At 41.8% G+C, this 15,078-nt stretch overlaps 1 pseudogene; it reads left to right on the top strand.

The window, feature by feature from the left end:
* The first annotated feature begins 7,081 nt into the window (after window positions 1-7,081).
* Window positions 7,082-15,078, top strand: part of LOC147990505 (uncharacterized) — a 39,190-nt pseudogene continuing 31,193 nt past the window's right edge.

Raw genomic sequence — 15,078 nt, 5'->3', positions numbered from 1 at the left:
CGCATTACAGTATTTGCCATTTGCCTCTTCTTTTCCTCTCCCCCACTTCACCCTTGCTGTTTTATTCGCCCTCTCTCTCTCTATCCTCCCTCTCTATTTGCCTCTTTTGCCCGTTCTTGTTTGCTCGTATGGTTGGAATAGTTCTTTATTTATTACTAAACAGAGAACCAAAGACCTATGGATCCTCATCCACTTGCTAATCTTTTTAAGAGATCCAATTATGATGAACCAATTGCTAGTGAGTTTTGTGCACTAGATTATCTTTATGAGGTTTTGCCTGAAATTCGTGAATCTAAAAAGTGTGATGAATTACTTTATGATGCAATTCACGATAGATCTTTGAATAAAAAGCATGATTGCAATGATTTTATTATAAATTCTATTTATGCAAATTGTGCTAATAATATGCAAAACCCTAAGCTTGGGGATGCTAGTTTTGCTATGTCCTCTACTTGTTGCAATGATCATGATTGGGGTGATTCTTCTTTTGATCTTGAAAATTTATTTACTCCCCATGATGATTATGAGATTGATAATAGTGTTTGCAATAATACTGAAAGTGGGTTTGGAAGAGTGTCAACTTTAGATCCCACATATTTGGATAATGTTCAATCTTATGAAGTTTTTGATAAAAGTGGGTTTGAAGAGGTCATGACTTTAGTTAATGTCAATCCCACTATTTTGGAAGAGTGTCAACTTTGCATGCATGTGGATCGTGTTGAAACTATTTTATGTGATAGATATTTTGTTGAATTTGCTTATGATCCTACATGTAATTATTACGAGAGAGGAAAATATGGTGGCAGAAATTTTCATGTTACTAAATTACCTCTCATTATGTTGAGATTGCTATTGTTTCTTTCCACTCCCTTGCATATGCTAGTTTTTTCTTGCGATGATAATTTGTTTGCCTATAAGATGCCTATGCATAGGAAGTATGTTAGACTTATATATGTTTGTCACGTGTTTTGTGATGCTCTCTTTGTGCTTCAATTCTTGTCTTTCATGTGAGCATCATTTAAATATTATGCCTAGCTATAAGGCTTTAAAGAAAAGCGCTTGTTGGGAGACAACCCAATATTTTTGCTTGCTTTTATTCAATAAATAAATTATCTAGCCTCTGTTTTGGTTGTGTTTTTTGTGTTTAATTAGTGTTTGTGCCAAGTAGAACCGTTGGGAAGACTTGGGGAAAGTCTTGTTGAACTTGCTGTAAAAAACAGAAACTTTAGCACTCACGAGAACTGCTGTCATTTTTATTTGAAGAGTGCTATTTAGTTAATTATTTTTTCAGATGATTAATATATAAATACCTCACGTCCTTAAATTTATTTTAGAATTTTTGGGGTTCCAGATCTTGCGCTAGCTACAGATTACTACAGACTGTTCTGTTTTTGACAGATTCTGTTTTTCGTGTGTTGTTTGCTTATTTTGATGAATCTATGGCTAGTAAAATAGTTTATAATCCATAGAGAAGTTGGAATACAGTAGGTTTAACACAAATATAAATGAATAATGAGTTCATTAAGTACCTTGAAGTGGTCTTTTGTTTTCTTTCGCTAATGGAGCTCACGAGTTTTCTATTTTGAGTTTTGTGTTGTGAAGTTTTCAAGTTTTGGGTGAATTCTTGTGATGGATTATGGAACAAGGAGTGGCAAGAGCCTAAGCTTGGGGATGCCCATTGCACCCCCAAGATAATACAAGGACACCAAAAAGTCAAAGCTTGGGGATGCCCCGGAAGGCATCCCCTCTTTCGTCCACTTCCATCGGTAATTTACTTGGAGCTATATTTTTATTCAGTAACATGATATGTGTTTTGCTTGGAGCGTCTTGTATTATTTGTGTCTTTGTTTGTTAGTATGCCACAATCATCCTTGCTGTACACACCTTTTGATAGATCCATACATGAATTAAAATTTGATAGAATACTCTATATGCTTCACTTATATCTTTTGAGCTAAGTAGTTTTGCTCTATATGCTTCACTTATCTCTTTTGAGCTAAGTAGTTTTGCTCTATGTGCTTCACATATATCTTTTGAGCATTATAATTTTGCTCTATGTGCTTCACTTAGATCTTTTAGAGCACGGTGGTGGATTTGTTTTAAAGAAACTATTGATCTCTAATGCTTCACTTAAATTATTTTGAGAGTCTCTTAATAGCATGGTAATTTGCTTAATAATAATATGCTTGGTATTCAAGATTTGTGAAACTTTCTTTTGAGTGTGTTGAATACTAAAAAAATTTGAAGCATGATAATTGTTTTGAGATATGGAGGTGATAATATTAAAGTCATGCTAGTTGAGTAGTTGTGAATTTAAAGAATACTTGTGTTGAAGTTTGTGATTCCCGTAGCATGCACGTATGGTGAACCGTTATGTGATGAAGTCAGAGCATTATTTATTTATTGATTGTATTCCTTATGAGTGGCGGTCGGGGACGAGCGATTGTCTTTTCCTACCAATCTATCCCCCTAGGAGCATGCGCGTAGTAATTTGCTTTGATAACTTCTAGATTTTTGCAATAAGTATATGAGTTCTTTATGACTAATGTTGAGTCCATGGATCATACACACTCTCACCCTTCCACCTTTGCTAGCCTCTCTAATACCGTGCATCTTTCACCGGTATCATACACCTACCATATACCTTCCTCAAAACAGCCACCATACCTACCTATCATGGCATTTCCATAGCCATTCCGAGATATATTGCCATGCAACTTTCCACCATGTAGTTCATCATGACACATTCATCATTGTCATATTGCTTAGCATTTTCATGTAGTTGACATAGTATTTGTGGCAAAGCCACCGTTCATAATTTTTCATACTTGTCACTCTTGATTCATTGCATATCCCGGTGCACCGCCGGAGGCATCCATATAGAGCCATACTTTGTTTTAGTATCGAGTTGTAATCATTGAGTTGTAAATAAATAGAAGTGTGATGATTATCATTTAATAGAGCATTGTCCCAAATAAAAAAAGGCCAAAGAAAAAAAGGCCCAAAAAAGGAAATAAATAAAAAGTGGCAATGCTACTATCCTTTTTCCACACTTGTGCTTCAAAGTAGCACCATGATATAGCGAGTCTCATATATTGTGCTTCAAAGTAGCACCATATTCTTCATATAGAGAGTCTCATATGTTGTCACTTTCATATACTAGTGGGAATTTTACATTATAGAACTTGGTTTGTATATTCCAATGATGGGCTTCCTAAAATTGCCCTAGGTCTTGGTGAGCAAGCAAGTTGGATGCACACCCACTAGTTTCTTTTGTTGAGCTTTCATACATTTATAGCTCTAGTGCATCCGTTGCATGGCAATCCCTACTCACTCACATTGATATCTATTGATGGGCATCTCCATAGCCCATTGATACGCCTAGTTGATGTGAGACTATCTTCTCCTTTTTGTCTTCTCCACAACCACCATTCTATTCCACCTATAGTGCTATGTCCATGGCTCACGCTCATGTATTGCGTGAAGATTGAGAAAGTTTTGAAAAAGTTAGAGTATGAAACAATTGCTTGGCTTGTCATCGGGGTTGTGCATGATTTAAATATTTTGTGTGGTGAAGATAGAGCATAGCCAGACTATATGATTTTGTAGGGATAACTTTCTTTGGCCATGTTATTTTGAGAAGACATAATTGCTTTGTTAATATGCTTGAAGTATTATTATTTTTATGTCAATATAAACTTTTTTCTTGAATCTGTCTAATGTGAATATTCATACCACAATTAAGAAGATTTGCATTGAAATTATGCCAAGTAGCACTCCGCATCAAAAATTCTCTTTTTATCATTTACCTACTCGAGGACGAGCAGGAATTATGCTTGGGGATGCCTGATACGTCTCCAACGTATCTATAATTTTTGATTGCTCCATGCTATATTATCTACTATTTTGGACTATATTGGGCTTTATTTTCCAATTTTATATTATTTTTGGGACTAACCTATTAACCGGAGGCCCAGCCCAGAATTGCTGTTTTTTTGCCTATTTCATTGTTTCGGAGAAACAGAATATCAAACGGAGTCCAAACGGAATAAAATCTTCGGGAACGTGATTTTGTCACCGAACGTGATCCAGGAGACTTGGACCCTACTGCAAGGGATCAAAGAGGAGGTCACGAGGGTGGGGGGCGCACCCCCCCTAGGGCGCGCCCCCCTGCCTCGTGGGCCCCTCGGTGCTCCACCGACATACTCCTTCCTCCTATATATACCTACGTACCCCCAAACGATCAGAAGAGGAACCAAAAACCTAATTCCACCGCCGCAACTTTCTGTATCCACGAGATCCCATCTTGGGGCCTCTTCCGGAGCTCCGCCGAAAGAGGGTCGTCATCACGGAGGGCTTCTACATCATCATAGCCCCTCCGATGAAGTGTGATTAGTTTACCTCAGACCTTCGGGTCCATAGTTAGTAGCTAGATGGCTTCTTCCCTCTCTTTGAATTTCAATACAAAGTTCTCCCCCTCTCTTGTGGAGATCTATTCGATGTAATCTTCTTTTTGCGGTGTGTTTGTTGAGATCGATGAATTGTGGGTTTATGATCAAGTCTATCTATGAATAATATTTGAATCTTCTCTTAATTCTTTTATGCATGATTGGTTATCTTTGCAAGTCTCTACGAATTATCCGTTTGGTTTGGCCAACTAGATTGGTAGTTCTTGGCATGGGAGAAGTGCTTAGCTTTGGGTTCGATCTTGCGGTGTCCTTTCCCAGTGACAGAAGGGGCAGCAAGGCACGTATTGCATCGTTGCCATCGAGGATAACAAGATGGGGTTTATTTCATATTGCATGAATTTATCTCTCTACATCATGTCATCTTGCTTAAGGCGTTACTCTGTTTTTAACTTAATACTCTAGATGCATGCTGGATAGTGGTCGATGAGTGGAGTAATAGTAGTAGATGCAGAATCGTTTCGGTCTACTTTTCACGGACGTGATACCTATATACATGATCATGCCTAGATATTCTCATAACTATGCTCAATTCTGTCAATTGCTCAAAAGTAATTTGTTCACCCACCGTAGAATACTTATGCTCTTGAGAGAAGCCATTAGTGAAACCTATGGCCCCCAGGTCTATTCTCATCATATCAATCTCCATCACTTTACTCTTGCTTTGCTTTTTTACTTTGCCTTTACTTCTTACTTTGCATCTTTATACCAAAAATACCAAAAATATTATATCTATCAGATCTCACTCTCGTAAGTGACCGTGAAGGGATTGAAAACCCCTAATCGCGTTGGTTGCGAGTAGCTATCGTTTTGTGCAGGTACGAGGGACTTGAGTGTGGCCTCCTACTGGATTGATACCTTGGTTCTCAAAAATTGAGGGAAATACTTACGCTAATCTGCTGCATCATCCCTTCCTCTTCGGGGAAAACCAACGCATGCTCAAGACGTAGCAGGGGGGCACCCCATAGACACAACAATTGATCTGTTTGATCTTTTAGCCGTGTGCGGTGCCCCCCTCCACCATAGTCCACCTCGATAATACTGTAGTGGTGCTTAGGCGAAGCCCTGCGTCGGTAGAACATCAACATCGTCACCACGCCGTCGTGCTGACAAAACTCTCCCTCAACACTCAGCTGGATCGGAGTTCGAGGGACGTCATCGGGCTGAACGTGTGCTGAACTCGGAGGTGCCATACGTTCGGTACTTGATCGGTCGGATCGTGAAGACGTATGACTACATCAACGGCGTTATGCTAACGCTTCCTCTTTCGGTCTATGAGGGTACATGAACAACACTCTCCCCTCTTGTTGCTATGCATCACCATGATCTTGCGTGTGCGTAGGAAATTTTTTGAAATTACTACGTTCCCCAACAGTGGTATCAGAGCCAGGTTTTATGCGTAGATGTCATATGCACGAGTAGAACACAAGTGAGTTGTGGGCGATATAAGTCATACTGCTTACCAGCATGTCGTACTTTGGTTCGGCGGTATTGTTGGATGAAGCGGCCCGGACCGACATTACGCGTACGCTTACGCGAGACTGGTTCTACCGACGTGCTTTGCACACAGGTGGCTGGCGGGTGTCAGTTTCTCCAACTTTAGTTGAACCAAGTGTGGCTATGCCCGGTCCTTGCGAAGGTTAAAACAGCACCAACTTGAAAAACTATCGTTGTGGTTTTGATGCGTAGGTAAAAACGGTTCTTGCTAAGCCCGTAGCAGCCACGTAAAACTTGCAACAACAAAGTAGAGGACGTCTAACTTGTTTTTGCAGGGCATGTTGTGATGTGATATGTTTAAGACATGATGCTAAATTTTATTGTATGAGATGATCATGTTTTGTAACCGGGTTATCGGCAACTGGCAGGAGCCATATGGTTGTCGCTTTATTGTATGCAATGCAATCGCCCTATAATGCTTTACTGTATCACTAAGTGGTAGCGATAGTCGTGGAAGCATAAGATTGGCGAGACGACAACGATGCTATGATGGAGATCAAGGTGTCGCGCCGGTGACGTTGGTGATCATGACGGTGCTTCGGAGATGGAGATCACAAGCACAAGATGATGATGGCCATATCATATCACTTATATTGATTGATTGCATGTGATGTTTATCTTTTATGCATCTTATCTTGCTTTGATTGACGGTAGCATTATAAGATGATCTCTCACTAAATTTCAAGATAAAAGTGTTCTCCCTGAGTATGCACCGTTGCCAAAGTTCGTCGTGCCTATACACCATGTGATGATCGGGTATGATAAGCTCTACGTCCATCTACAACGGGTGCAAGCCAGTTTTGCACATGCAGAATACTCAAGTTAAACTTGACGAGCCTAGCATATGCAGATATGGCCTCAGAACACTGAGACCGAAAGGTCGAGCGTGAATCATATAGTAGATATGATCAACATAGTGATGTGAACCATTGAAAACTACTCCATTTCACGTGATAATCGGTTATGGTTTAGTTGATTTGGATCACGCGATCACTTAGAAGATAAGAGGGATGTCTTTCTAAGTGGGTGTTCTTAAGTAATATGATTAATTAAACTTAAATTTATCATGAACTTAGTACCTGATAGTATCTTGCTTGTCTATGTTTGATTGTATATAGATGGCCCGTGCCGTTGTTACATTGAATTTTAATGTGTTCCTTGAGAAAGCAAAGTTGAAAGATGATGGTAGCAATTACACGGACTGGGTCCATAACTTGAGGATTATCCTCATTGCTGCTCAGAAGAATTACGTCCTGGAAGCACCACTGAGTGCCAGGCCTGCTACTGATGCAACTGCAGACGTTAAGAACGCCTGGCAGAGCAAAGCTGATGACCACTTGATAGTTCAGTGTGCCATACTTTATGGCTTAGAACCGGTACTTCAACGACGTTTTGAACGTCATGGAGCATATGAGATGTTCCAGGAGTTGAAGTTAATATTTCAAGCAAATGCCCGGATTGAGAGATATGAAGTCTCCAATAAGTTCTACAGCTGCAAGATGGAGGAGAATAGTTCTATCAGTGGGCATATACTCAGAATGTCTGGGTACCATAATCACTTGACTCAGCTGGGAGTTAATCTTCCGGTTGATAGTGTCATTGACAGAGTTCTTCAATCACTGCCACCAAGCTACAAAAGCTTCGTGATGAACTATAATATGCAAGGGATGAATAAGACAATTCCCGAGCTCTTCGCAATGCCAAAGGCTGCGGAGGTAGAAATCAAGAAGGAGCATCAAGTGTTGATGGTCAATAAGACCACCAGTTTCAAGAAAAGGGGTAAAGGGAAGAAGAAGGGGAACTTCAAGAAGAACAGCAAGCAAGTTGCTGCTCAGGAGAAGAAACCCAAGTTTGGACCTAAGCCTGAGACTGAGTGCTTCTACTGCAAGTAGACTGGTCACTGGAAGCGGAACTGCCCCAAGTATTTGGCGGATAAGAAGGATGGCAAGGTGAACAAAGGTATATGTGATATACATGTTATTGATGTGTACCTCACTAGAGCTCGCAGTAGCACCTGGGTATTTGATACTGGTTCTATTGCTAATATTTGCAACTCGAAACAGGGACTACGGATTAAGCGAACACTGGCAAAGGACGAGGTGACGATGCGCATGGGAAATGGTTCCAAAGTCGATGTGATCGCAGTCGGCATGCTACCTCTACATCTACCTTCGGGATTAGTATTAGACCTAAATAATTGTTATTTGGTGCCAGCATTGAGCATGAACATTATATCTGGATCTTGTTTGATGCGAGATGGTTATTCATTTAAATCAGAGAATAATGGTTGTTCTATTTATATGAGTAATATCTTTTATGGTCATGCACCCTTGAAGAGTGGTCTATTTTTGATGAATCTCGATAGTAGTGATACACATATTCATAATGTTGAAGCCAAAAGATGCAGAGTTGATAATGATAGTGCAACTTATTTGTGGCACTGCCATTTAGGTCATATTGGTATAAAGCGCATGAAGAAACTCCATACTGATGGACTTTTGGAACCACTTGATTATGAATCACTTGGTACTTGCGAACCGTGCCTCATGGGCAAGATGATTAAAACGCCGTTCTCCGGTACTATGGAGAGAGCAACAGGTTTGTTGGAAATCATACGTATAGATGTATGTGGTCCAATGAATGTTGAGGCTCGTGGCGGATATCATTATTTTCTCACCTTCACAGATGATTTAAGCAGATATGGGTATATCTACTTAATGAAGCATAAGTCTGAAACATTTGAAAAGTTCAAAGAATTTCAGAGTGAAGTTGAAAATCATCGTAACAAGAACATAAAGTTTCTACGATCTGATCGTGGAGGAGAATATTTGAGTTACGAGTTTGGTCTACATTTGAAACAATGCGGAATAGTTTCGCAACTCATGCCACCCAGAACACCACAGCGAATGGTGTGTCCGAACGTCGTAATCTTACTTTACTAGATATGGTGCGATCTATAATGTCTCTTAAAGATTTACCGCTATGATTTTGGGGTTATGCTTTAGAGACGGCCGCATTCACATTAAATAGGGCACCATCGAAATCCGTTGAGACGATGCCTTATGAACTGTGGTTTGGCAAGAAACCAAAGTTGTCGTTTCTGAAAGTTTGGGGCTGCGATGCTTATGTGAAAAAGCTTCAACCTGATAAGCTCGAACCCAAATCAGAGAAATGTGTCTTCATAGGATACCCAAAGGAGACTGTTGGGTATACCTTCTATCACAGATCTGAAGGCAAGACATTCATTGCTAAGAATGGATCCTTTCTAGAGAAGGAGTTTCTCTCGAAAGAAGTGAGTGGGAGGAAAGTGGAACTTGATGAGGTAACTATACCTGCTCCACTATTGGAAAGTAGTTCATCAGAGAAACCGATTTCTGTGACGCCTACACCAATTAGTGAGGAAGTTAATGATGATGATCATGGAACTTCAGATCAAGTTACTACTGAACCTCGTAGATCAACCAGAGTAAGATCCGCACCAGAGTGGTACGGTAATCCTGTTTTGGAATTCATGCTACTAGATCATGATGAACCTACAAACTATGAAGAAGCGATGGTGAGCCCAGATTCCGTAAAATGGCTTGAGGCCATGAAATCTGAGATGGGATCCATGTATGAGAACAAAGTATGGACTTTGGTTGACTTGCCCGATGATTGGCAAGAAATTGAGAATAAATGGATCTTCAAGAAGAAGACTGACGCTGGAGGTAATGTTACTATCTATAAAGCTCGACTTGTTGCAAAAGGTTTTCGACAAGTTCAAGGGATTGACTACGATGAGACCTTCTCACCGGTAGCAATGCTTAAGTCTGTCCAAATCATGTTAGCAATTGTCGCATTTTATGATTATGAAATTTGGCAAATGGATGTAAAAAAATGCATTCCTGAATGGATTTCTGGAAGAAGATTTGTATATGATGCAACCAGAAGGTTTTGTCGATCCAAAGGGAGCTAACAAAGTGTGCAAGCTCCAGCGATCCATTTATGGACTGCTGCAAGCCTCTCGGAGTTGGAATAAATGCTTTGATAGTGTGATCAAAGCATTTGGTTTTATACAGACTTTTGGAAAAGCCTGTATTTACAAGAAAGTGAGTGGGAGGTCTGTAGCATTTCTGATATTATATGTGGATGACATATTGCTAATTGGAAATGATATAGAATTTCTGGATAGCATAAAGGGATACTTGAATAAGAGTTTTTCAATGAAAGACCTCGGTGAAGCTGCTTACATATTAGGCATCAAGATCTATAGAGATAGATCAATACGCTTAATTGGACTTTCACAAAGCACATACCTTGACAAAGTTTTGAAGAATTTCAAAATGGATCAAGCAAAGAAAGGGTTCTTGCCTGTGTTATAAGGTGTGAAGTTGAGTAAGACTCAATGCCCGACCACTGCAGAAGATAGAGAGAAAATGAAAGATGTTCCCTATGCTTCAGCCATAGGCTCTATCATGTATGCAATGCTGTGTACCAGGCCTGATGTGTGCCTTACTATAAGTCTAGCAGGGAGGTACCAAAGTAATCTAGGAGTGGATCACTGGACAGCGGTCAAAAACATCCTGAAATACCCGAAAAGGACTAAGGATATGTTTCTCATTTATGGAGGTGACAAAGAGCTCATCGTAAATGGTTATGTTGATGCAAGCTTTGACACTGATCCGGACGATCCTAAATCGCAAACCGGATACGTGTTTACATTAAACGGTGGAGCTGTCAGTTGGTGCGGTTCTAAACAAAGCGTTGTGGCGGGATCTACATGTGAAGAAAAGTACATAGTTGCTTCGGAAGCAGCAAATGAAGGAGTTCATATCTGATCTAGGTGTCATACCTAGTGCATCGGGTCCAATGAAAATCTTTTGGGACAATACTGGTGCAATTGCCTTGGCGAAGGAATCCAGATTTCACAAAAGAACCAAACACATCAAGAGACGCTTCAATTCCATCCGGGATTTAGTCCAGGTGGGAGACATAGAAATTTGCAAGATACATACGGATCTGAATGTTGCAGACCCGTTGACTAAGCCTCTTCCACGAGCAAAACATGATCAGCACCAAGGCTCCATGGGTGTTAGAATCATTACTGTGTAATCTAGATTATTGACTCTAGTGCAAGTGGGAGACTGAAGGAAATATGCCCTAGAGGTAATAATAAAGTTATTATTTATTTCTTTATATCATGATGAATGTTTATTATTCATGCTAGAATTGTATTATCCGGAAACATAATACATGTGTGAATACATAGACAAACAGATTGTCACTAGTATGCCTCTACTTGACTAGCTCGTTGATCAAAGATGGTTATATTTCCTAACCATAGACATGAGTTGTCATTTGATTAATGGGGTCACATCATTAGGAGAATGATGTGATTGACATGACCCATTCCGTTAGCTTAGCACACGATCATTTAGTATTCTGTTATTGCTTTCCTCATGACTTATACATGTTCCTATGACTATGAGATTATGCAACTCCCGTTTACCGGAGGAACACTTTGTGTGCTACCAAACGTCACTACGTAACTGGGTGATTATAAAGGTGCTCTACAGGTGTCTCCAAAGGTACTTATTGGGTTGGCGTATTTTGAGATTAGGATTTGTCACTCTGATTGTCAGAGAGGTATCTCTGGGCCCTCTCGGTAATGCACATCACTTAAGCCTTGCATGCATTGCAACTAATGAGTTAGTTGCGGGATGATGTATTACGGAACGAGTAAAGAGACTTGCCGGTAACGAGATTGAACTAGGTGTTGAGATACCGACGATCGAATCTTGGGCAAGTAACATACCGATGACAAAGGGAACAACGTATGTTGTTATGCGGTTTGACCGATAAAGAACTTCATAGAATATGTGGGAGCCAATATGAGCATCCAGGTTCCGCTATTGGTTATTGACCGGAGACTTGTCTCTGTCATGTCTATATAGTTCTCGAACCCGTAGGGTCCACACGCTTAACATTGCGATGACGGTTATATTATGAGTTTATGTGTTTTGATGTACCGAAGGTTGTTCGGAGTCCCGGATGTGATCAAGGACATGACGAGGAGTCTCAAAATGGTTGAGAGATGAAGATTGATATATTGGAAGCCTATGTTTGGATGTCCGAAGTGTTCCGGGTGAAATCGGGATTTTACCGGAGTACCGGGAGGTTACGGGAACCCCCCAGGAGCTTAATGGGCCTATATGGGCCTTAGTGGAAATAGAGGGAAGCAAGGAGAGTGTGGGGCGCCCCCCCCCCAAGGCCCAACTAGGAAAGGGGGAGTCCTATTCTCGGTGGGAGTAGGACTCCTCCTGGCGCGCCCTCTCCCTGGCCGGCCGCACCCCCCCCCCTTGCTCCTTTATATACGGTGGCAGGGGGCACCCCATAGACACAACAATTGATCTGTTTGATCTTTTAGCCATGTGCGGTGCCCCCCTCCACCATAGTCCACCTCGATAATACTTTAGCGGTGCTTAGGCGAAGCCCTGCGTTGGTAGAACATCAACATCGTCACCACGCCGTCATGCTAACAAAACTCTCCCTCAACACTCGGCTGGATCGGAGTTTGAGGGACGTCTTCACGCTGAACGTGTGCTGAGCTCGGAGGTGACGTACGTTCGGTACTTGATCGGTCGGATCATGAAGATGTACGACTACATCAACCGCGTTATGCTAACGCTTCCGCTTTCGGTCTACGAGGGTACATGGACAACACTCTCCCCTCTCGTTGCTATGCATCACCATGATCTTGCGTGTGCGTAGGAATTTTTTTGAAATTACTACGTTCCCCAACAGCATTGTTATATACTCATGTTCTGTGGGCAAAAATTTTGTGAGGATATTATTGTAGCCATTGATTGCTGAAGGGTGAATATAGGTATGTACACATGGTAAGCATTGCAGGATTTCACTACTTCCAAATATAGAGTTCTCCATATGCACATTTACTTCCCTAATGTATGGTTAGATGAAACCAACAGTGTGGTGCATGTTTCTACATCATGAAAATGAGGAAACTAACATGGCCATTGATACACACTCATATTTAGTAATAGTATATAGATTACTGTAAAATAAGTATAATATCCATATATTCCTAACCGTTTTATTATTCGGGGTACAAATTGGTTGTAATGACATGGTCACAATCGTATGAATTAACTCATTCCAAATATAGCTGATTTACGGTGTATTTAATACATTGCCATAGTTCTACTCAAATTCTGCTCAAACAGTGATATGCCAATCATCACAAAAATTTCAAACTGTGTCATCGCGTCATCATTAACATGAGACGGAAACAACTTACACGCGTCGTCCCAGCAATACGTGGTGCCATCTGCTTTGTCGATCGCGTAGATGATGCCATTGTGTTCAATAGAATCACAGAAGTGTGTATCAGCTTTGACGATGATCCACTGCGAGCCGAGTTGTCTCCAGCTAAATAAGGCACCAGCGTAAAGATAGGCGAGTCCGCGGTCGAACAAGGCAATTAGCTTGAAGTCTGCGCAATTCGCATGTCGTGTGGGCACTTGGCAGATTACAATCTTTTGCAAAACAAGGTCCGTCCAACTGACGTAGTAATCTAGATGACTTGGACCGCGATGGTAATACTCTATATAATCCAACGGAGGAAGGATAATCTCATGGGAGGTCTGGAAGTTCACGAGCACCAACTTTTTACCGTCTTCTCTGAAGGAAGCCATCCAGTGGGAGTTCATGCCGACCCAGTACATACCTGCCAAGAAGTTTCGGGCGATGGTGATTGGATCGATGTCGAGGGAAATGATGTACGGCGACCCACTACATACCTACAAAGAAGTTTCGGCTAATGGAGATCGGATTGAAGTCGAGGGGCATCATGCACGCCTCCGTATCATGGTGAGCCAATCTCGCAAGACCAGATAGCAGCAAGCATGGTGTCTTGAAAAGCTTAGGCCTCGCTTCGACGATGGCTGTGTGCATGTCCCTCGAGCATGCAGCCAGCCGCAGGACGCTCAACATATCCATACACGAATAACAGAGGTCGAGGATGTCACTGGGGAGATTGCTCCAATCGCAGCTCATATGGATATTGTGCGGTTCGCGTTCGGCCATGGTGGAGTTTGGAAGGGGGCTTGATTTACGGGGGAGAAGGATGTTGGTGCTGGAGTGGCTAGCGAGGGAATAGTGGTACTGGGGGAGGCGAGTGAGGCGACGGTACATGAGGGCACAGTGAGATGGAGACGGAGACAGAGACGGAGAAGGTGATGGAGATGGAGTGGTGCTTTGGGAGCGGAGAGGGAGACGAGGCGAGGCGCCAATGTGCTGTACAGAGGCGGTGACAGACTGCACAGTGCCCAGGGTGAGGCTGACTTTGGTAACCCGAACACGCCGCCTGGACTAGTGTCAGGCGCAGGGTGTTGTCACTTCACTGTGAGGAGCGGATGAATAGTATTTTAACCATCAAGTGTACCATAGTTGTACTACTACTACTAGTAGGAACATGAGTACTCCAATATTGTATAGTGGAAATAGGTCTCCCGTGCTAGCATGCCTGTTCACTTCATCGTTCAGGTATCATCCATATTGCGAGCAGAACCAAATTCTCGTGCATGCCCAATCAACGCCCTGCCACGATGCATGCAGTGGTCGTTCTGGTGCATCAAGGACGGCATGCAAATCGTTCCACACTTGAGAAGAGGAAAAATGGAAAGGTAGAACGCGGCAGCAGAGGAAGAGAATGCTGGCTAACGAGGCTGGGAGGGGATCGAGCAGGAAGTTAATGCTCCACGCCTAAAGGTTTTGGGAAAACCTGATTTTCATAAGGTGACTTATACTCACCTAAACGGAGGGAGTATTCCTTAACCAGAGAATGTTGTGTCTCCCACTCACGCGCTAAAAAAACTACGACACATTTTTTTATAATTTTGCATAGGTCCCACCTATCAGGAAGGATGGGCACGTACACAAACAGGTACGACTCATCAGTCTACCCGCATAGCCTTTTCGTTTAGTCTACCTAGCCGTCTAATCAACTGCCTGCATGCCACTTCTCCCATTTACTTCTCCATCGGGAACCGATTCTCCTTGGCTTCTTCACCTCCCCTTCGTCTTCATTTGCATCCAAACCCCGTACATATGCAAG

This window comes from Triticum urartu, chromosome 1A, assembly GCF_056163025.1.
Source record: "Triticum urartu cultivar PI428250 chromosome 1A, HENAU_Tu73, whole genome shotgun sequence".
NCBI classification, from domain to species: Eukaryota; Viridiplantae; Streptophyta; class Magnoliopsida; order Poales; family Poaceae; genus Triticum; species Triticum urartu.
Note: the sequence above shows the minus strand (reverse complement) of the source record. Positions and strands in the feature narration are given on the sequence as shown.